Source organism: Chiloscyllium plagiosum, unplaced genomic scaffold (assembly GCF_037043375.1).
Source record: "Chiloscyllium plagiosum isolate Xiang-an unplaced genomic scaffold, Cpla_swu_hap1 HiC_scaffold_17, whole genome shotgun sequence".
NCBI classification, from domain to species: Eukaryota; Metazoa; Chordata; class Chondrichthyes; order Orectolobiformes; family Hemiscylliidae; genus Chiloscyllium; species Chiloscyllium plagiosum.
In genome coordinates, this window is record NW_028270155.1 from 82,249,450 (window position 1) to 82,271,518 (window position 22,069).

The 22,069-nt window shown below is 43.6% G+C and overlaps 1 long non-coding RNA gene across 1 annotated transcript; it reads left to right on the forward strand.

The window, feature by feature from the left end:
- Window positions 1-9,734: 9,734 nt before the first annotated feature.
- LOC148147448 (uncharacterized) lies at window positions 9,735-12,166 on the forward strand. Its single transcript, XR_015759896.1, has 3 exons — window positions 9,735-9,834; window positions 10,580-10,623; window positions 12,059-12,166. It is a non-coding gene; the product is annotated as an uncharacterized LOC148147448 (long non-coding RNA).
- Window positions 12,167-22,069: the final 9,903 nt, after the last annotated feature.

Genomic DNA, 22,069 nt, shown 5'->3' on the forward strand with positions numbered 1-22,069 from the left:
AATAAGGCTCCTCAAAGATCAGCAAAGTAGCCTTTGTGTGGAGCCACAGAAAATGGGGGAGATACTAAATGAATATTTTGCATCAGTATTTACTGGGGAAAAGGATATGGAAGATATAGACTGTAGGGAAACAGATGGTGACATCTTGCAAAATATACCGATTACAGAGAAGGAAGTGCTGGATGTCTTGAAATGATTAAAAGCGGATAACTCCCCAGGACCTGATTAGGTGTACCCGAGAACTCTGTGGGAAGCTAGAGAAGTGATTGCTGTGCCTCTTCTTAAGATACTTGTATCATCGATAGTCACAGGTGAGGTGCCAGAAGACTGGAGGTTGGCAAACGTGGTGCCACTGTTTAAGAAGGGTGGTAAAGACAAGCCAGGGAACTATCGACCGGTGGGCCTGAACTCAGCGGTGCGCAAGTTGTTGGAGGGATTCCTGAGGGTCAGGAAGTACATATATTTGGAAAGGCAAATACTGATTCGGGATAGTCAACATTGCTTTGTGCGTGGGAAATCGTGTCTCACAAACTTGATTGAGTTTTTTGAAGAAGTAACAAAGAAGATTGGTGAGGGCAGAGCAGTAGATGTGATCTATATGGACTTCAGTAAGGCGTTCTACAAGGTTCCCCATGGGAGACCGATTAGCAAGGTTGGATCTCATGGAATACAGGGAGAACTAGCTATTTGGATACAGACTGGCTCGAAGGTAGAAGACAGAGTGCGGTGGTGGAGGGTTGTTTTTCAGACTGGAGGCCTTTGACCAGTGGAGTGCCAAAAGGATCGCTGTTGGACCCCCTACTTTTTGTCATTTACATAAATGATTTGGGTGCCAGCATAAGAGGCACATTTAGTAAGTTTGTAGATGACATCAAAATTGGAGGTGTAGTGGACAGCGAAGCAGGTTACCTCAGATTACAACAGGATCTTGACCAGATGGAGTTTAATTCAGATAAATGCGAGGTGCTCAATTTTGGGAAAGAAAATCTTAGCAGGACTTATAAACTTAATGGTAAGGTCATAGGGAGTGTTGCTGAACAAAGAGACCTTGGATTGCAGGTTCAGAGCTCCTTGAAATTTGAGTCGCAGGTAGATAGGATAGAGAAGAAGGCATTAGGTATGCTTTTCTTTATTGGTCAGAGTATTGAGTACAGGAGTTGGGAGGTCATGTTGCACAGGGCATTGGTTAGGTCACTGTTGGAATATTGCGTGCAATTCTGCTCTCCTTCCTATCGGAAAGATTTTGTGAAACTTGAAAGGGTTCAGAAAAGATTTACAAGGATGTTGCCAGGGTTGAAGGATCTAAGCTACAGGGAGAGGCTGAACAGGCTGGGGCTGTTTTCCCTGGAGCGTTGCAGGTTGAGGTTTACAAAATTATGAGGGGTATGGATAGGATAAATAAACAAAAGTCTTTTCCCTGGCGTCGGGGAGGCCAGAAGTAGAGGGCATAGGTTTAGGGTGATAGGGGAAAGATATAAAAGAGTTCTAAGGGGCAACGTTTTCACGCAGAGGGTGGTACGCATATGGAATGAGGATGGGGTGGAGGCTGGTACAATTGCAACATTTAAGAGGCATTTGGATGGATATATGAATAGGAAGGCTTTGGAGTGAAATGGGCCGGGTGCTGGCAGGTGGGACTAGATTGGGTTGGGATATCTGGTCGGCATGGACGGGTTGGACCGAAGGGTCTGTTTCCATGCTGTACATCTCTATGACTCTATGAGTCTAATCAACATCTGTATTGACGACCGATGAACATTTTCCTTTTCTGGACAAATTGAGAAATTTTCGCCTTCTAAATCTTACATCAGGAAAGTTTCTCGTCCTCACCGATGCGGTTGATGAACTTGTATATTTGTTTAAAAGTCCCACAACATCCTCTCTGTGATGAAACGTGCCTACTCTTTGGTAATGATACAATCGGCGGGTGGCCCGCAGTATGCCCAGAGCTCGGTTATAATAAACAAGTTCTAATTTTTAAATTTATTTTCGTGGGATGTGAGTACTACTGACTGGTCCGTGTATTGCCCATCCTTAGTGAAGGAAGGGCGGTGAGTGGCTTGGAAGGGAGTTTGAAGGTGTTTAGATTAGATTACTTACAGTGTGGAAACAGGCCCAACAAGTCCACACCGCCCCGCCGAAGCGCAACCCACCCATACCCCTACATTTACCCCTTACCTAACACTATGGGCAATTTAGCATAGCCAATTCACCTGACCTGCACATCTTTGGACTGTGGGAGGAAACCGGAGCACCCGGAGGAAACCCACGCAGACACGGGGAGAATGTGCAAACTCCACACAGTCAGTCGCCTGAGTCGGGAATTGAACCCGGGTCTCTGGCGCTGTGAGGCAGCAGTGCTAACCACTGTGCCACCGTGCCGCCCTCCATGTTGTGTCCCCATATAATCTGCTGCCATGTCCTTCTAGTTGGGAGTGGTCATAGGTTTGGAAGGTGCTGTCTGAGGATCTTTGGTAAATTTCTGCAGTGTATTTCATGGGTAGAAATCACTGCAGCTACTGAGCATTAGTGATTGAGAGAGTGGATGCACGTGGATGTAGTGGCTGCTTTGTCTTGGATAGTGTCAAGCTTCTTGAATGTTGTTGGAGCTGCATTCATCCAGGCAAGTGTGAAGTATTCCATTACACTCCTGACGTGTGCCTTGGAAATTTCAGGAGTCAGGAGATGAGTTACTGGCCTCAATATTCCTAGCCACTGACCTGCTCTTGCAGCCAGTGTTTAATATGGTGAGTTTCTGAACAATGATAACTCCCAGGATATTCATAGTAGTGGATTCAGTGATAGTAACACAATTGAATGTCTCGGGGCGGTGGTTAGATTGTCTCTTGTTGGTGATGGTCATAGCTTGACATTTATGTGGCACATATGTTACTTGTCAGCCCTAGCCTGGATATCGTCCAGATCTTGTTGCATTTGGGCATGGACAGTTTCAATGTCTGAGGATTCCCAAATGGTGTTGAACATTGTGCAATCATCAGTGAACATTCCCATTTCTGACCTTATGTTGGAGCGAAGTTCATTGATGAAGCAGCTGAAGATGGTTGGGTGGAGGACGCTACCCTGTAGAACTCCTGTAGTGATGTCCTGCAGATGAGATTACTGATCGCCAACAACTACAACTGTCTTCCTATATGCCAGATATGACTCTAACAACTGGAGAATTGTCCCCGATAATGATTGATTCCAGTTTTGTTCGGGCTCCTTGATGCCACATATTGGTCAAATGCAGCCTTGCTGTTAAGGGCTACCACCCTCACCTCATTCCTGGAATTTTGTTCTTTTTCCATGTCTGGACCAAGGCTGTAATGAGATCAGGGACTGAGTGGCCCTGGAAAAACCCAAACTGGGTATCACTGAGCAGGTTATTGCTGAGCAGAGGCTGCTTGATAGCACTGTTGATGACACCGTCCATCATTTTACTGATGATCAAGTGTAGACTGATGTAAAGGTACTTGTCCTGGTTGGATTTTTTCTGCTTATCTATAGGATATATTTGGGAAATTGTCCACATTGCCGCCCAGACAACCGCCTCCGCGATCGCCACCCAGACAACCGCCTCCACGATCGCCATGAAGACAATCGCCGGCAGATTCGCGACCTCCGCGGCTATGGGGAATAACTCTGTCTCTGCGGTCGCCGCAGCCACTTCCGCTCCCACAATGCCGCATGTGTCTCCGCCCCCACGCCGATCTCCACGCCTAACCCCGCCCACCAGCCAAGTTCCGTCACCACGCCTAACCCCGCACCCACGACTATCCCCGTCACCACGCCTAACCCCGCCCCTTCGCCGATCTCCGACTGCATGCCTAACCCCCGCCCCCACGCCTATTCCGTCACCACGTCTAACCCCACCCCTTCCCCGATCGCCATCACCACGCCCAACCCCGCCCCCACGCCGATCTCCGTCCCCGCCCCCAGGCCTAACTCCGCCCCCACACCCAGCTCCAGCCCCACACCAGGTCCTAGCTCACAGCCCTGCCATGGTTTCTCCATCCCTCCAGACCTACCCCTCTCTGAGTACGAAAGATCAGTCCTCAGCAGAGGCCTCACCTTCATTCCCCTACGCTCTCGGATTAATGAGTTCAACACACGGCGTGACACCGAACAATTCTTCCGCCGCCTTCGCCTCCGTGCCTACTTCTTTAACCAAGACTCTCGCCCACCCTCTGACGACCCCTTCTCCCGCCTCCAACACACCCCATCCACCTGGACACCTCGTGCTGGCCTCCTACCTGCCCTCGACCTCTTCATAGCCAACTGCTGCCGCGATATTAACCGCCACCTGAACTCCCCCACCCCTCTCACCCACTCCAACCTCTCACCCTCGGAACGCGCAGCCTTCCACTCCCTCTGTTGCAACCCCAACCTCACTATCAAACCGCTGACAAGGGAGGCGCGATAGTAGTTTGGCGCACCGACCTCTACACCGCTGAGGCCAAATGCCAGCTCGCAGATACCTCCTCCTACTGCCCCCTTGACCATGACCCCACCCCCCACCACCAAACCATCATCTCCCAGACCATCCATAACCTCATCACCTCGGGGGATCTCCCATCCACCGCCTCCAACCTCATAGTCCCACAACCCCACACCGCCCGCTTCTACCTCCTGCCCAAAATCCACAAACCTGACTGCCCCGGCCGACCCATTGTCTCCGCCTGCTCCTGCCTCACCGAACTCATCTCCGTATACCTTGACACCGTCCTGTCCCCCTTACTCCAAGAACTCCCCACCTACGTTCGGGACACCATCCATGCCCTCCACCTGCTCCATGATTTTCGCTTCCCCGGTCCCCAACGCCTTATTTTCACCATGGACATCCAGTCCCTGTACACCTCCATCCCCCATCACGAAGGACTCAAAGCCCTCCGCTTCTTCCTTTCCCGCCGTACCGACCAGTACCCTTCCACTGACACCCTCCTTCGACTGACTGAACTGGTCCTCACCCTGAATAACTTCTCTTTCCAATCCTCCCACTTCCTCCAAACCAAAGGAGTAGCCATGGGCACCCGCATGGGCCCCAGCTATGCCTGCCTCTTCGTAGGATATGTGGAACAGTCCATCTTCCGCAACTATTGGATGCTGCCTGACCTGCTGCGCTTTTCCAGCAACACATTTTCAGCTCTGATCTCCAGCATCTGCAGACCTCACTTTCTCCTCAAATTGTCCACATTGTCAGATAGATACCAGTGTTGGAACTGTGCTGGGTCAGCTTGGCTGGGGGAGTGGCAAGTTCTGGAGTACACATCTTTGGTGCTATTGCCAGAATGTCATCAGGACCCTGTCGCCTTTGGAATGTCCAGTGCCTCCAACCATTTCTTAATGTCACGTGGAATTAATTGAATTGAGTGAAGACTGATATCTGGACCACTGGAGGAGGCCAACATGGATCATCCACTCGCACTTTTGGCTAAAGATTGCTGCGAAAGCTTGAGCCTAATGTTTTGCACTGATCATACTTGGCCTATTCCAGCAGTGAGGATAGGGATATTGTAGACCCTCCTCCTCCAGTCAGTTGTTTAATCGGCCATCACCATTTGTAACTGGGTGTGGCATGACTGCAGATCTTAGGTCTGATCCATTGGTTGTGGGATTGTTTATAGAACATAGAACATAGAAGAATACAGCGCAGTACAGGCCCTTCGGCCCTCGATGTTGTGCCGATCCAAGCCCACCTAACCTACACTAGCCCACTATCCTCCATATGCCTATCCAATGCCCGCTTAAATGCCTATAATGAGGGAGAGTCCACCACTGCTACTGGCAGGGCATTCCATGAACTCACGACTTGCTGAGTAAAGAACCTACCCCTAACATCTGTCCTATACTTACCCCCCCCCCCCCCCCCCCTTAATTTAAAGCTATGCCCCCTTGTAAATAGCTGACTCCATACGTGGAAAAAGATTCTCACTGTCGACCCTATCTAAACCCCTAATCATCTTGTACACCTCTATCAAGTCACACCTAAACTTTCTTTTCTCCAATGAAAACAACCCCAAGTGCCTCAGCCTTTCCTCATATGATCTTTCTACCATACCAGGCAACATTCTGGTAAACCTCCTCTGCACCCGTTCCAGTGCCTCCACATCCTTCCTATAGTATGGCGACCAAAACTGCACACAGTACTCCAGATGCGGCCGCACCAGAGTCTTATACAACTGCAACATGACCTCAGTACTCCGGAACTCAATTCCTCTACCTTCCAATTCCTTTAGTGCTGTTTATCACTAGCTGGTTTATGCTGTTTGGCATGCTAATAGTCCTGTTTGGTGTTTTCACCAGGTTGACACCTCGTTTTCAGATATGTCTGTTGCTGCTCCTGGTATGCTCTCCTGCACTCTGAATTGAACGAGGCTTGATCCTTTGACTTGATTGAGTAGGGCCAGTCCATGAAGTTACAGAGCTGGAGTACAGTTCTAATGCTGTTGATAACCCACAGTGCCTCACATATGCTCAGTACTGAGTTGCTAGATCTGTTTGAAGTCTGTCTGATTTTGCACGGTGATAGTGCCACACAACAGGATGGACATTATTCTCAATCTGAAGATGGGACTTCACCGTCACAAGGACTTTGCGATGGTCACTCACCGATACTATCATGGACAGGTGCACCTGTTGCTGGCAGATTGGGAAGGATGAAGTTACATATGATTTTTCTCTCTTATTGGTTCCCTCCCCTCCTCCTGCAGACAGAGTCGAGAAGCTATGTCCTTTTGGACTGGACCAGCTTGATCAGTGGTACAGCTGCCGAGCCACTCTTGGGGGTGAACATTGAAATCCTCCACCCAGAACACATTTTGTACCCTTCTAACGATAAATTTAAAGCGGTTTTTGGTGGCTGTGGGGAGCTGGTGATACGAGAAGTTTGATAATAGTCTTTTCCTGCCGGCTTTTTCTCGACTTCTGAATTGCATTACCTTTAGATGTGGCAGTGGGAGCGATTCATTCTAAGCAAATCAGTGACACTAAATGTCGACTTGAAAAAACATGCGACTAGAAAGTGCCTGAATCCAAGTCGGACAAAAAGATATGAATACGCAGACATTACAGCGTTTGGTATGAAAACTATTTGTATATAGAACATAGAACATTACAGCGCAGTATAGGCCCTTCGGCCCTCGATGTTGAGCTGACCTGTCATACCAATCTGAAGCCCATCTAACGTACACTATTCCATGTACGTCCATATGCTTGTTCAATAACGTCTTAAATGTACTTAAAGTTGGCGAATCTACTACCGTTGCAGGCAAAGCATTCCATACCCTTACTGCTCTCTGACTAAAGAATGACTTGTTACACAGGAATGGCTTATTCAGATGCTTCAGATGTTGGACGTGTGGCGTCTGGCTTTCCCTGTCATGGAATTGTTTAGTGCGCTGTCAGCATTATCAGGGTCAACTCCCCATTCAGAAAAGTTATTCCCAGTTCAGTATTTTCCTTTTCAATCTTCCTCATTATTTCCGGGACTGGCTACGTTGGTTCCTAGTTCTGAATTTCTCCTTAATTAATTTCCCTTGTCAATGAGATGTTTGGCTCAGGTTCTGTCTTCACCCCTTACCCGGAGTTTTGTTCGGAAAAGAAGGTTGAGTATTCTAACTCTACAATGACGATTAAACAGCGATGAGACCCCAGTCGTAATAATGTGTGAGTTGGAGACACATTTGTTCGGAATGTATACGCTTCCCTTGTATTTGAACGGTGCTGTTGAACCAGATAAGATGAGTTGCTACAATGCCTAATGTAGATTGTGCTCCCTACTGTCTAATGTGCTTCCATGGCAAGGGAAGTCTTAGGAAGACAAAGGGAATTGAGGCATTAATTGAAAGGTGACTGGAGTATGAAAATAGGTCGCGCTGTGTCGTCATTTGCGGGGATAGGAGTGGGAGGAGTGGTCGGCAGCGCTAATAATTTTTCTATATTTAGACGGAGCTTTTGTGAAACTATATCTCGAATTTTAGTCTCTTGAGTGGAAAAAGTACTTAATTGCGTTATAATCAGTTCAGGTAATGAGCAATCAACTAATTCCTGATTAAGTGGTTATCACACGAGGAAAGGGTAAAGATTTATCTCTTCCAGAACAATAAGAATTGATCAGAATGAAACATGCAAAATTAGACTTGATCGATTTTCACTTTCAGGAGAGACAAAATCAAGGGTATACCGTTTGAGAACTTGAGGTTTTAAATTTAAGGTGGGTGTGAGGACAACTTTGTTCTCCTATAATTAATGTGTAGAATTAATTTCCTGGAATATCGCTGATGTTGTCTCATTTAATAGATCTCACGTGCAGTTCATTAGCTTTCCGATAGACAAAAGCTGTCAGGCCTATCGAGGACAGATCGGAATACTGGGTTGAGACCAAAAATTGATCAGCCGTGGTGTAATTGAATGGCAGACAGGTTATGAAGGATTGAATAGCCCAATTCTGCTCAGCACGTATTTGCTGAATCGAATGGGTGTTAATGTTGAAGGTGATCGGTGGGCTGCTGTTCAATCGTCCTGGCTGAATTGCAGGTGCTTCCGTAGTGCTGATTCTCATCCTGACAAATGAAGAGTGTTTAATCATATTTGTTAACTGTTCAGCACAGTCAGAGGACAGGATTTGAGAAGTGTGCAACTGAGCTTCTTGTTGTGGTATTCGCAATACATTGCCTGCTTTCATTGTCACAGCGTTTATGGGACGGTTGTTACTCGATTCAATAATAAGCCAAGATATGGATGGTGCTGTGACTGTCAGAATAAAGCTGTTGAAATTAAGAGAGTGGGAGGCGATTTAAAACAAAATGGCGAACCCAATGCCGGTATTTCTGTGAGATGAAAGATAAGTGACCTCAAAACGGAATGCTTTCCACGTTTTTCTGCATTCAACCATTAAAGGAGTCACTGTTGATAGGGCATTTTATCAATTGCCAGCTACCGACACTACTTCCACCACAGAAAAGGAAGTGAGTTCATTAATGCAACAGTTTAAGATTCGAGAACACTGGGTTGAAGACATTCAATAGTTTTGTCAACAAGTCAACGGATTCACCTTCGACAAATATAACCTTTTTTTTTGGTCCCACAAGTAAACAGTGGAGGGTATCCATTTGAAACATGAATGAGTAATTTTTCGGAATGCAGTACCTGCCCATGAATTTCCAAATTATCGTGGCGCGCAGTCTTGCTGATACCAATTATTCCCAGCTCTCTATGCCTGTCCAGTTTGGATATTTCATGCAAACATTTAAATATAACATATATAAAATAGACTGAGATAAAGGAACTTTTAAAAAAATATTGCGCAATGTAATGGATTTACTACTTAAACGTTTCTTCCTAGACAGTTGCTCCAGGTTTGCTGAATATTTCGAACAGTGTTTTTTTTCAATGAATTTCAGACCCACAGTTCTTACTAGAGGCAAAGCTTTCCTCAAACGGATTGGATGGCACAAGCAAAAGGGGAGGCTGCAAATTAAAGTGCGAATGATCATGCCAAAATATCCTGTTAGCAATGGATCTCTCACCAATTGTTTTATTGTGTTGACTTTGTATGTTAACCAGAGTCATCAGATAAAACATTTCAGCGTCTGATATATATCAAGCTCAAACGTCATTGGAATTATTCTGCCCAAATTAAATGTAAAAAGTGTGATAGCTGTAATAATTTGATATTCATTATTATTCTGTAATGATGCAAACAAACTGAAATTACACCTGTCCTCACAGATAATCGCGCAGATTCCAATGATAACCTTTACCCAAAGATTTTCGGTTTTTTGGGAGGTGGATTGACATTATTCCTCGGCGTGATGTACGCACTCAGGCGAATCGGTAAGAATCAGATTCTATAAACACTGCCAAGTATTGAGGACTACTTCAGATGCAATGCCGCGCTGAGAAACTGGCAAACAGCTCCTGCGTAGCCTGTCCCACATGGTGTCTTCAATTTAATGACACTGTGTCAGTTATTGATATCTCCAACTGGTGGACACACTCAAATGAAAACATAGAACATAGAATAACATAGTACAGGAACAGGCCATTCGACCTACCAAGTCTGTGACAGTGATGCCATTGAAAACGAATCCCAAATGCCCGCATGTGATCAGTATCCCTTTGTTGTCTGGGTAGTAGAACATAAAGGGGCACAGAGCCACCAAAAACGGCCCCCGATGTGACTAACAGTCGAATTACATCCTTTCTGTCCAGTAGGACTGGATTGCTGCGTGAACTAACAGTTCAGTATTCCGCCCAACGCCACCCTCCCCGCTGTAACCTCTCAATGCGGGATTGCATTAGCGTTAACCTCTGCCATTCATGTTTTACACGGAATGCAACAAATTATTTCAAATTTTAACCTGTTCGTTGAGTCAAATTATTACCAATCTACATCATGAGATTTATTCTGAACACAGATGCTTACAATCCACCAGAATAGATGAAGAAGTTTACGTAGACTTCTTGATTAGTCTTCAGCCATTCAGAGGAAATGCCACTGTGATATTCGTTTGTAGCATTTTAGTATGTCGTTGCAATAGAATTCAGGTACTTGCTGACTGATCTATTTCACATTTAGGAACATGCAGAAAACCAAAAGAGCGTAATCAGCGCAATGAGCAGGTAGGTCACTGGCAGCAACTATTGCAAAAGTGGTTACACTGACATTTCAAACAGCATCGCGATATTTTCCAGATATCCAAACTGGTTCAATTTCCTGAATGTCTGCGGTTAAAAGGTATCCAGAGACAGTATAATAATGTCATTCAATGCAAGGAGCTCGATTACAAAGATGAAAGATTGTGCTATAATTAAAACATGAGCAGCGTTGTTTGAATACATTTAATAATTCGGGAGGAACACTTCAGATTAAAGGGCTAAGGGAGTTAATGTGACAGGAGAAAATGTATCAAGGAGATTGATTCAGAATCCAATGTGTTGGACTAAACGACATGTTTCAGTGATGGGAATTAAAGTAAAGCAATAAGTATAATTAAGAGAGGCCGACTCACATTGAAAAAAGATACTTTCATCTCCGAATTGAAAGTATATCGGGTAGATCTAATCTACCCGACACAAAATATATAGCAACGCAATTCTATTCCTCAAATAATAAGGAATGAAATACTTTTTTTTAGATTACTTACAGTGTGGAAACAGGCCCTTCGGCCCAACAAGTCCACACCGCCCGCCGAAGCGCAACCCACCCATACCCCTACATTTACCCTTTACCTAACACTACGGGCAATTTAGCATGGCCAATTCACCTGCACATCTTTGGATTGTGGGAGGAAACCGGAGCAGACACAGGGAGAATGTGCAAACTCCACACAGTCAGTCGCCTGAGGTGGGAATTGAACCCGGGTCTCTGGCGCTGTGAGGCAGCAGTGCTAACCACTGTGCCACCGTGCCGCCCACTTATATTGAGGTTAAGAAATTTATCTTCAATACATTATTTGTTGGGAAAACGTTAAATGTTGCAGAATCACATGCATGAACATCAAGGTAATGTGTAAAGAGTTCAAAGGTGACATTCAGAAAAAAAATGCATTTTAAGAATGAATAGAGCCAAATCTTGTAATGTCAACAACATGAATTTTGGCATGATACCTTGAAATAATTGGAGTGTGGAAAACACCATTACACCCCCAGGCACTATTGGCACACTTTGTATCTACACATGAAATCTGGGGCTGACATGATATGTTGTATGATATGTACTGATATGTACTGACACACAGTGACCTTGCCCCCATCCTCACCCCACCCCGCCTTTTATCATTGTCCTCTTCCCTTTCCCAAGAATCCAGGACCACTAAATGACAATATGTATAACCTCGTTTCCACCCTCCCTATTCACCATCAGATCTCAGCAGATCTTCCATTCACCTTCTACTTTCGCCTCCTCTGCACTCCGGCTTCCAATAACCCCGGTTTCATATAATAATCAGTCTGTTGTACATATTGGACACTCAGTGAATCGAGTTTCACCAGGATTGCAACATACAATAGACATGTTGATGGATTGTGCTCTATACTAACACTTCGTTTCTTTCAGATCAGGTGTACAAAAACTAATGAGGGAGTAACATACGCCACTCTCGGTTTCGTTAACCCCAGGGAAGCTAAGGAGTCTCGACCTTTAAATGAGACCACGGTGTATGCGCAGGTAAAGAGAATATGTGTCAATCTAAAATAAATAGAGGAAGGGGAAACACAGGCCTGAGAACATCTGTGCAGAGGAAGACTTCATGTGTGATAGCAGTGACATTTTTACCCGAAAATAGAATCGAAATGTGAGTTTGTTTTTGTTCCAGCGAAACTAAAGGGATAGTAAATATAAATGCAAACATCCAGAATTGAATAAGATTAAACAACAAAATGTTTCATGATTTAACGGCAGAAACAATTGTAATCTTAAAATTAAAGAATCAAAAAAGGGAAGCTGATGAGGTTTGAAATTTGCACAGTCGTCATCTGAATGCTGCTTGAAGGTAAAATCAATGAAATAAGATCCAATCGACTCAGACAAAAGAAAACGAACCGAACAAACGATGTGTCCAGAACAAAATTTCGGCGTAAGTGTTGCTCCAAAGCTTGTGAAGCCAGTACAGTGTATTGAGTTCTGACGGCTATAGAACATGGAATCAATCCTATTCCTCGAACTGGCATTGAACACCATTGCAATGCTGCAGTGACCAGGGTGTAAAGCAGCCAGGGTGAGGTCGGAAAAGAGAATTAAATGATAAAGCGCAAGATAATGAGTGTAAGATGACCAGAGGTGTTTTATTGTCCAGTTGAAATGAAGCTATCTTTAAAACACCATTACAATTTCGTAAATTGAAAAAAAAAATCCTCGGAGTAGAATGTTAAAAATTAGATGCTTTATCCGCTTTGGAAAGGTTCCACAGACAATTGAGGAAATGTCAGGTTTGATTGAAAAGTGGACCAAGGTGTCGCGGAGGAAATAGCCCCTCTGTGGAATGTTAACAGTGGAGAGTCTGGGGAGATTGTGTGTAGTGGTTTCACTACACGGTAGCTGCAGGGGAAGGCAGAGGAATATTCAAATGATGGAGTTAAACACAAAGACAGCGGTGAGCAAGTCATACCGCCTGAAGGGTGGGAAGAGGTGAAAAAATAACGCTATGAAGTTTAATGGAGACCCATTGAACGACAATCGGGTAGCATACTCTTCCAGAGAAAGGAATACAAATCAGGAGCACTTACATGGGAGTGACAAGCTGGGACTAACGAATGATAAACTTATAAGATCTTACATTCTGTGCGGTTTCCCGCATACTTCAGACACCTGAGCAGCGCGTAAAGTTTTTTTTAGATTACATTACAGTGTGGAATCCTCCCACAGTCCAAAGATGTGCAGTTCAGGTGAATTGGCCCGTAGTGTTAGGTAAGGGGTAAATGTAGGGGTATGGGTGGGTTTCGCTTCGGCCCAACAAGTCCACACCGACCCGCCGAAGCGAGACCTACATTTACCCCTTACCTAACACTACGGGCAATTTAGCATGGCCAATTCACCTGAACTGCACATCTTTGGACTGTGGGAGGAAACCGGAGCACCCGGAGGAAACCCACGCAGACACGGGGAGAACGTGCAAACTCCACACAGTCGCCGGAGGCGGGAATTGAACCCGGGTCTCTGGCACTGTGAGGGAGCAGTGCTAACCACTGTGCCACCGTGCATGAAGGCATACCAAGGTCTTCTAAAAACCTTGCAAGACCTTTGCTAAAATGTCCAAATACAGATATACACACGGACTTGATGACGGACTTCAAATTTGATATTAAAAAATAACGTTATATTGTGACACTCAGAAATGACAGAGATTTGATCAGAGTCTAGATTAGAGTGGTTCTGGAAAGCACAGCAGGTCAGGCAGCATGCTCCTCGGATGCTCCTTTTCCTGCTGTGCTTTACCAGCACCACTCTAACCCAGCGATTTGATCAGAGCTGAACATAGAGCGAGGTGAACAGCAGCAGAAAGTGGAGTCGACCATTCGGCCCAGTTGGATTCTGGATGTTGCAGAATGGTCATCGACGATGAATAAGGAATGTATGAGGGTGTTGTAAGACAGACCGAGCTTGATATACCATGATAGCAAATCCCCAGGGGAGAGTAAGCACACGCAGCAGCAGTAGTTAAACGCCACATCTTCTGAGCAAATGTGACAAATGTGGAGAAACTGGTAGACAGGAAGAGAATCTTTATGGAAGACGGGAAGTGCTGAAGTGGAGTCAAGGTTACTTGGGCTTGTCGTGATCTTACAAGATCATCGAACTGAAAAGTTAATTCTGCTTCTGCTCACCTCAGAGGTTGAATGCTTCCCTTTAAAAAGATATTTTCTCAGATATCTGGGATTTCTCCATTTTTCACCGTCGTACTAAATTAAATTGATCAGTGACTTCATTTCCCGAATCATTATATGAGTAGTCCTTTTGAAGCCTGAGTTTCTCCACATGTGTGAAAGATATATTAGCGACTATTGAAATTGTACAGGTTAGAATGGATTCCAAACTTTACACAGGAATTGTTGGAAACCTCTGCATAGTTTCACTTATCTCAACAGTTTCTACAACTGCACCTCAGAAAGCAATAGTTAAACCAATTTTACGTACAGACAAAACCTGACTTTTAGATAAGTATTGAAACAGGTGCTTCAATATTTAATTAGTTATTTTTCATGTAAAAATGTGCAAGGTTTTGGCAAATCGATTGGTGGGACGAATGAATAATTATGTGCGGGTAAAACGATATTTGACAGCCAATTGACCACCTCCATTGTTGTAGAATAACAATGCACAAGCTGCATTTCAGAAGTCTGACTTCAGCCCCAATTGTTGGTATTTACAGGCGAAACACGAAGTGACAGGGAACATAATCTACGTTGACTTCCAAATAAACCTGTTTGTCTATAACCTGGTGTTGTGTGATTTCTAACTTTGTACAGCCCAGTCAACACAGGCTCCTCCAAATTAGGGAGCACAGGAATCTTGCGGTTTCATTAGAACAGAGAAGATTGAAGGGATAGATTATTTTTCTTTAAACAACACAGTATTCGAAGGTTGTGCAACTGAAAGAATGTCCAAAGTTGATAGCATTTACGTAGAAGTTAAGATAAAAGGAAATTGTACTGGCGTGTTCACCTTTTGATGAGGTAGCTTGGTCAAAATATATTTTACTAAGCGAGAAGTCTTCAATCGCATTGCAAAGATTTTAAATAAGTAGCAAGGTGAAATGACTAAACTCTTAATTTGTCCATCTCTTTTCAAAGTTTGTGCGAAGATTTGTAGCTCGGGTGCTCGTTGTTGTGGTTCTGTTCGCTGAGCTGGAAGTTTTTGTTGCAAACGTTTCGTCCCCTGGCTAGGCGACATCATCAGTGCTTGGGAGCCTCCTGCGAAGCGCTTCTTTGATGTTTCCTCCGGTGTTTATAGTGGTCTGTCCCTGCCGCTTCCGGTTGTCAGTTTCAGCTGTCCGCTGTAGTGGTTGGTATATTGGGTCCAGGTCGATGTGTTTGTTTATGGAGTTTGTGGATGAATGCCATGCCTCTAGGAATTCCCTGGCTGTTCTCTGTCTGGCTTGCCCTATGATAGTAGTGTTGTCCCAGTCGAATTCATGTTGCTTGTTGTCTGCGTGTGTGGCTACTAAGGATAGCCGGTCGTGTCGTTTCGTGGATAGTTGATGTTCATGTATGCGGATTGTTAGCTGTCTTCCTGTTTGTCCTATATAGTGTTTAGTGCAGTCCTTGCATGGTATTTTGTACACTACATTCGTCTTGCTCATGTTGGGTATCGGGTCCTTCGTTCTGGTGAGTTGTTGTCGGAGCGTGGCTGTTGGTTTGTGTGCCGTATTGAGTCCTAGGGGTCGCAGTAGTCTGGCTGTCAGTTCCGAGATGCTCCTGATGTATGGTAGTGTGGCTAGTCCTTTTGGTTGTGGTATGTCCTCGTTCCGTGGTCTTTCTCTTAGGCATCTGCTGATGAAGTTGCGCGGGTATCCGTTTTTGGCGAATACCTTGTATAGGTGTTCCTCTTCTTCTTTTTGCAGTTCTGGTGTACTGAAGTGTGCAGTGTCCATCTCTTTATCTGCAATACATTATCCACAAATTTGCAGAAAGCAGATAAAACGTTAACCTTGTAAAAAGACTTTGAAATACAGGGCAAAATTATAGTGACCCGGAGAAACGACAGGTCAGTTGGAGCAACTGGTTGTATTTTCAGAGCGTCAACATTTTTTCATCTTTCTAGACTCACAAAGGATCGTCATTATTTTGACATCTTCAGCAAAGCAAATGTCTGTGATGCTCTCACTACTTTGAATATACATCAGTTAAACAGATGTTTGTTGCATTTAAAATAGGCGCTCATAATACAAAATGTTTCTGTGTTTCAGATCAAACGAGGGCAATCAAACAATGGAGCTGTATACACTGATTCATCTATTCCTGGCAGTCATACAACCTAAATGACACGGTGGATTGAATGCGCAATGAAAATCGATAATAACAGCGGGGTTTTTTGTTACACGGGTATCGATTATGACATTTTGTCTATGACTTTTCATGTTAACTGATTCAAGTTTATTCCATCTAATTAATCTTTCAATGCCTTACTAAACCTTAAAGGGTGACTCAGCAGCCAATAAATCGCAGTGATACATTTCTGTGGACTCAAAGCTATACAGATCCATTCGTGCACAGTGCCCTATTCCTTTCAGACAGAAAGAACATGTGCATTTACACAGGGATTTCTCGGGACAACTAATTGACTCTGATTGCTCAATCCACCTGGATTACCAATTACAGAAACCTCGGTATTAACTGTCATACAGTATTTGTGAGTGGCATGGCAACCCCATGGCAACACACACACACCAATCAGTGATCATATATCAACCAATCAACACTCTCCTTTCATCCTGAATCAATGCTGATTTTCGCCTAAATTGAGATTTTGCAAATTGTTCTGATTAGTGCAAGATGAAAATCTTTGACTGAACGTGTCGTTTCTTCCTTGCAAAACCTTCAAGCCCGTTATCTACCTGGAAATAATTGCTTGTCACCCACCACATTAATAAGTGCGTCCCCTCTCTCATCTTTAAGGAAATCAATTAAATGGCTACAATTTCCTGTCAAGATCTCTTTGCACTCAAACAGTCAGCCTGCCTGTGGAGAGCTTCACCCACCAGGGCACTTTTTAAAAAGAGGAATTCAAATTACGTCAAATTGTTTCCACTGTCAATGCTCAATCTTCACACGTCTAATTTTATAAAAGAATAATATCTTGTTTCCACCCAAAACACTCAACAACTCAGAAAATCTGCAGTTTCATTGGCAATATAGAATAGAATCCCTATAGTGAGTAAACAGGCGACCAAGTCCACACCGACCTTCCAAAGAGTATCCATTCTGACCTGTCCCCCCTATTTCCACTAACTAATGCATCTAGCCGACACATCCCTAAACACTATGGGCAATTTAGCATGGTCAATTCATCCTAAACTGGGTATCTTTGTCACTCTGGGAGGAAACGGGAGCTCCCAGCGGTAACCCACGCAGACACGGGGAGCATGTACAAACTTTACACAGGCAGTCGCCCGAGACTGGAATCTAACCCTGTGAGGCAGTAGTGCTAACCACTGAGCCACCATCCCAAAAACAAACGTCATCTGGACTGTATTGTTCTTCTACCCTGAAATCATCCTATAAATTCAACATTGCCACCTTCCTCAATACAGTCAGGATTATTTTCATTGTCAAGCTTCATAATCTTGCTAATTCTCGAGAAGTCTCCAAACCTGGGCTTTGTCTCATGCAGACATAGAGTCATAGAGATGTTTAGCATGGAAATTAAGACTGTCAGCCAATGCGGTCTTTAATTTCTTTTTGAATTTTGTGTCCCTCCGCATGTAATAGGAGCCAATGAAGGTTCAATATTTTTCATTGAGTCAATTAGAACCATATTGCGTAGGTTCTTAATGACTTATAACCGTCGGTGGTCTACGATAACATCGAAGCTTTTAAAAGGTCAGCCATTTTAGAATTAAAGCGCCTCTACTGCTTCAGGCAGCAGGAAAGGTACAAAATATGTTCCAGAGCGTTTCTTAATACACAGGATATTGCATATCCCAGTGACTTCAGTGCTGCAGCAATAAAAAAGCAGAATTTGATAAACCTGTAATCCATTGCAGTCAATCAAAAATTTCCAAACCAGAATTTATTTTGTGCATTATGCCTTAGAAGCATTTTAACTTCCACTGTGGATTAAACACCACAACACATATGGTAGTTTGTAGTTTGATCTGATTGTGGACATGTCATCTATTGCATTAGTGCCACCTTCTCAATTAGAGTTTATGATACCTTCTCAACTGAATAACATGTTTTGAACTGATGAAACAATCTCATGTTTTTGGGAACATTTTATATGATACAATTTAAATTTTCAATAAAGGCATCGCTTGAACTGAGGTCCACATATTTGCTGACTTTCTAAAATGATCTAAAATATGTTTCATTGCACTGCAAGGCTGCAAATATATAAAAAAGCAGAATTTGATAAACCTGTAATCCATTGCATTGTAATCCATCGAGACTTCTCGAGAATTAGCAAGATTATGAAGTTTGACAATGAAAATAATCCTGACTTTATTGAGGCAATGTTGAATTTATAGGATGTTTTCAGGGTAGAAGAACAATACAGTCCAGATGACGTTTGTTTCTGGGTTGGTGGCTCAGTGGTTAGCACTACTGCCTCACAGGGTTAGACTCCAGCCTCGGGCGACTACCTGTGTAAAGTTTGTACATGCTCCCCGTGTCTGCGTGTGTGTTCGAAATTGATTTCTCTTTATGCCCCAGTTGTGGCTAGTGTTCAGTTTTAGGCTGATTTCTGGCGCATCACTTCCCCAATCCATTTAGTTTGCATTCCTGAAAATTTTGGGGGCAACTTTATAGCCAGAATTTAATCCCAAATCTGCAATATTGCCAATTGTCAATTATAACACAAGAATTATGCTTTTCAGTGAGAAGGATGGACTTCTCCAACACTATGCTTTGGAGCATATTTTCAGAATTGAGACCCAAATTCCCTCATGGGAAATTCACTGTTGATCATTTTTCCCTTATTCAGTACTAACACAATTTTGTTTTACTGAATGATAAAAAAAGGGAGAACTTTGCTTGAGTGGTAATAAATCAGAATAACCAGAGCTATCCATTGCCTCAGGCATGAGGTGAGGTTGAGAAGGTGGGATTTCTGTGAGTTTTGACCACATTTGAGAATTCACATGCACATACAAACCGAGATATAAAAAGACAAGGAAGTACTCATATTAGGAATGGGAAAGGAATAAAGAACTCAGTGAAGCTGTGTTGTTTCCCTCCATTCCTTTTGAATCTTTGAAGTTTGATGAGGAGAGGAGTTTGTGGATACACTAATTCTCAATCTGTCATTCACTGGTTAAGACTGGCCCATTAAATTTCCTTGAAGAAGGTTATTTCTTACTTTTTCCATGCTTAATGATGGGATTTGCACAGAGTAGTTTATTGGAAAATGCTGAGTATGAAGAGCTACAAGGAGGTTATTCTGTTGCTTCCAAAGAGAGTGAGAGTGATTTGGGTGCTTTCTCTTTGTAGATGAAATATTTCATCTCTATTCTCGAAATATGAAGCTCTCGATTCTTGCCCAGAAACCAATATTTAGATTACTTCTGTACTGAGCACACCCAAACACAGACCTACAGAACTGACATGCCCAACATTCTCAGCTACTGCTTGAATAAGTCAGCATTCCAGATATGATTCACAATGAGCTCCAGTAACTCATTTTGAAACAACCTCCTGATACAAAGAATCTGGATAACCTAAGCTCTCCCTCTACAACTGTCAGTATTCAGCCTTCAATTCATAAGCTCTGAGCTGAAACTGGCTGGCCTTTACATACTTTCTGCAAATGTGCTTGCCCAGGATCGCAAGGAATCCAGGAGTACAGACATGCTCCGGTCTTGATGCATTGACTGTCATTGGGATAGGGTGTGTGAAATCTATCTGTGCCTGTTCCCATTGATTAATCAATGTCTCTGTACAACTTTACCATATTCACATCTTCAGGCCTAACTGCTGCTGCGGCCACCTCATAACTCAAATCAGGGCCTTGCAGCCTCCTTAGCTCCTGTTCCTGTCCACTGATTACCCAATTTAATGAGAGTCCTCAACCTTCTGGTCGACTCTGACTTTTATTCTTACTGCCTCAAGTGGTTATTTCACAGCTTCCACTAAATCCTTGACTATAATAATCTTTTCTTTCATATCTTTGCTCAATATTTTATTCAGTGAATGCCCTCTTAAATATTAGAGTGTAGTATTCATTCTATGTGATCATCTGGATCCGACATTTCATTAGATTTCAATGTTCCCTTGTAACTGCTGCTTAAATATAAATTGAATGAACTTAAAAGGTCATACATAGACCATAGAACATAGAACAATACAGCACAATACAGGCGCTTCAGCCCTTGATATTCTGCAATCTTTATCCTACTCTAAGATCAAACTAACCTACACAACCCTTATTTTAATCTCATCCAGGTACGTATCCAAGAGTCACTTAAATGTCCCTAATGTATCTGACTCTACTAACGTTGTTCACAGTGCATTCCACCCATCCACTACTCTCTGTGGAAAGAGCCTCCCTCTGACATCGCCCCGAAACCTTCCTCCAATCACCTGAAAATTAGCCATGTTGCGATAGCCATTTCTGCCCTAGAAAAAGGTATCTGGCTATCCACTCTATCTATGCCTCTCATCATCTTGTACACCTCTATCAAGTCACCTCTCATCCTTCTTCACTCCAATGAGAAAGGCCTAAGCTCCCTCAACCTTTTTTCATAACACATGCTCTCCAGTCCAGGCTGCTTCCTTGTAAATCTCCTCTGAATTGAACTGAATAGGTAAACAGCAGCAAAAACAAAAACGAAGGTATAGGCAAATGTAAGAGTTTGTGAGTCCATTCAGTATTCTAACAACAGTAGGGTAAGAACTGTTTTAAAACTGGATGGTGCATGTGTTCAGGCTTCTGTACATTCTACCCGATGGTAGAGGTTGCAGAAAAACATTGCCTGGGTGGAATGGATCCTTGAGAATGCTGACGACCTTTCCTTGACAGTAGGTCTGGTAGATGGATTCTTTAGATGGGAGGTTGGCCTTTGGGATTGTCCGGGCCAAGTTCACCATGCTCTGTAATTGTCTCTGATCTTAAAAGGGACAGTTGCCATTCCAAGTGGTGATACATCCAGACAGAATGCTCTCGATGGTGCACTTATAATAGTTGGCAAGGGTATTTTCTATCATGCCAAATTTCCTCAGCTGCCTGAGGAAGAAGAGAGTTGTTGGGCCTTTGTTGTTGATGACCACTCCCTGGAGCTTGACACTCTCCACTTGTTTCACCTCTATGCTGTTAATGTTTAGGGGGACATGAGTAACATCCTGCCGAAAGTCAATAATGAGTTACTTGGTTTTGCCAGTATTGAGAGCTAGGTTGTTCTCAGTGCACCATTTTCCAGGTCTTCCACAACCCATCTGTAGTCTGTTTCATGACCACCTGAGATTCGTCTGCACCTTCTCTAAAGATACACATCCTTTGTATAATGGGGTGACCAGAACTGAGTACAATATTCCAAGTGTGATCTAACCAGGGCTTTACAGAGCTGCAGCGTAACCTTGTGGCTCTTCCAGTTCTCCATTTGTCTGCATTACTCTTTTGGTGATTTTTAAAGCCAATTTCTATATGGGGTATATGTCAATGTCTCATCATTAAAAGCATGTTTTATTATTCTTCAGGTAAAAATATCGAAACTTGGGGGGAGGGGGGGGGGGGCATGGGAATCCTCCACACTCAATCCTGATATTCTTTATGACTGCCAAATCATCCAATCCAATTCTCTTCAAACTTCTTGATCAATGATATGCAGAGCTCACAAGGCTGTGAATTGATTTGCTTCATCTCAACTTTCCTTTCCTTTGAAATATCCCATTTAACTATTGAAATTCAATGTTTACT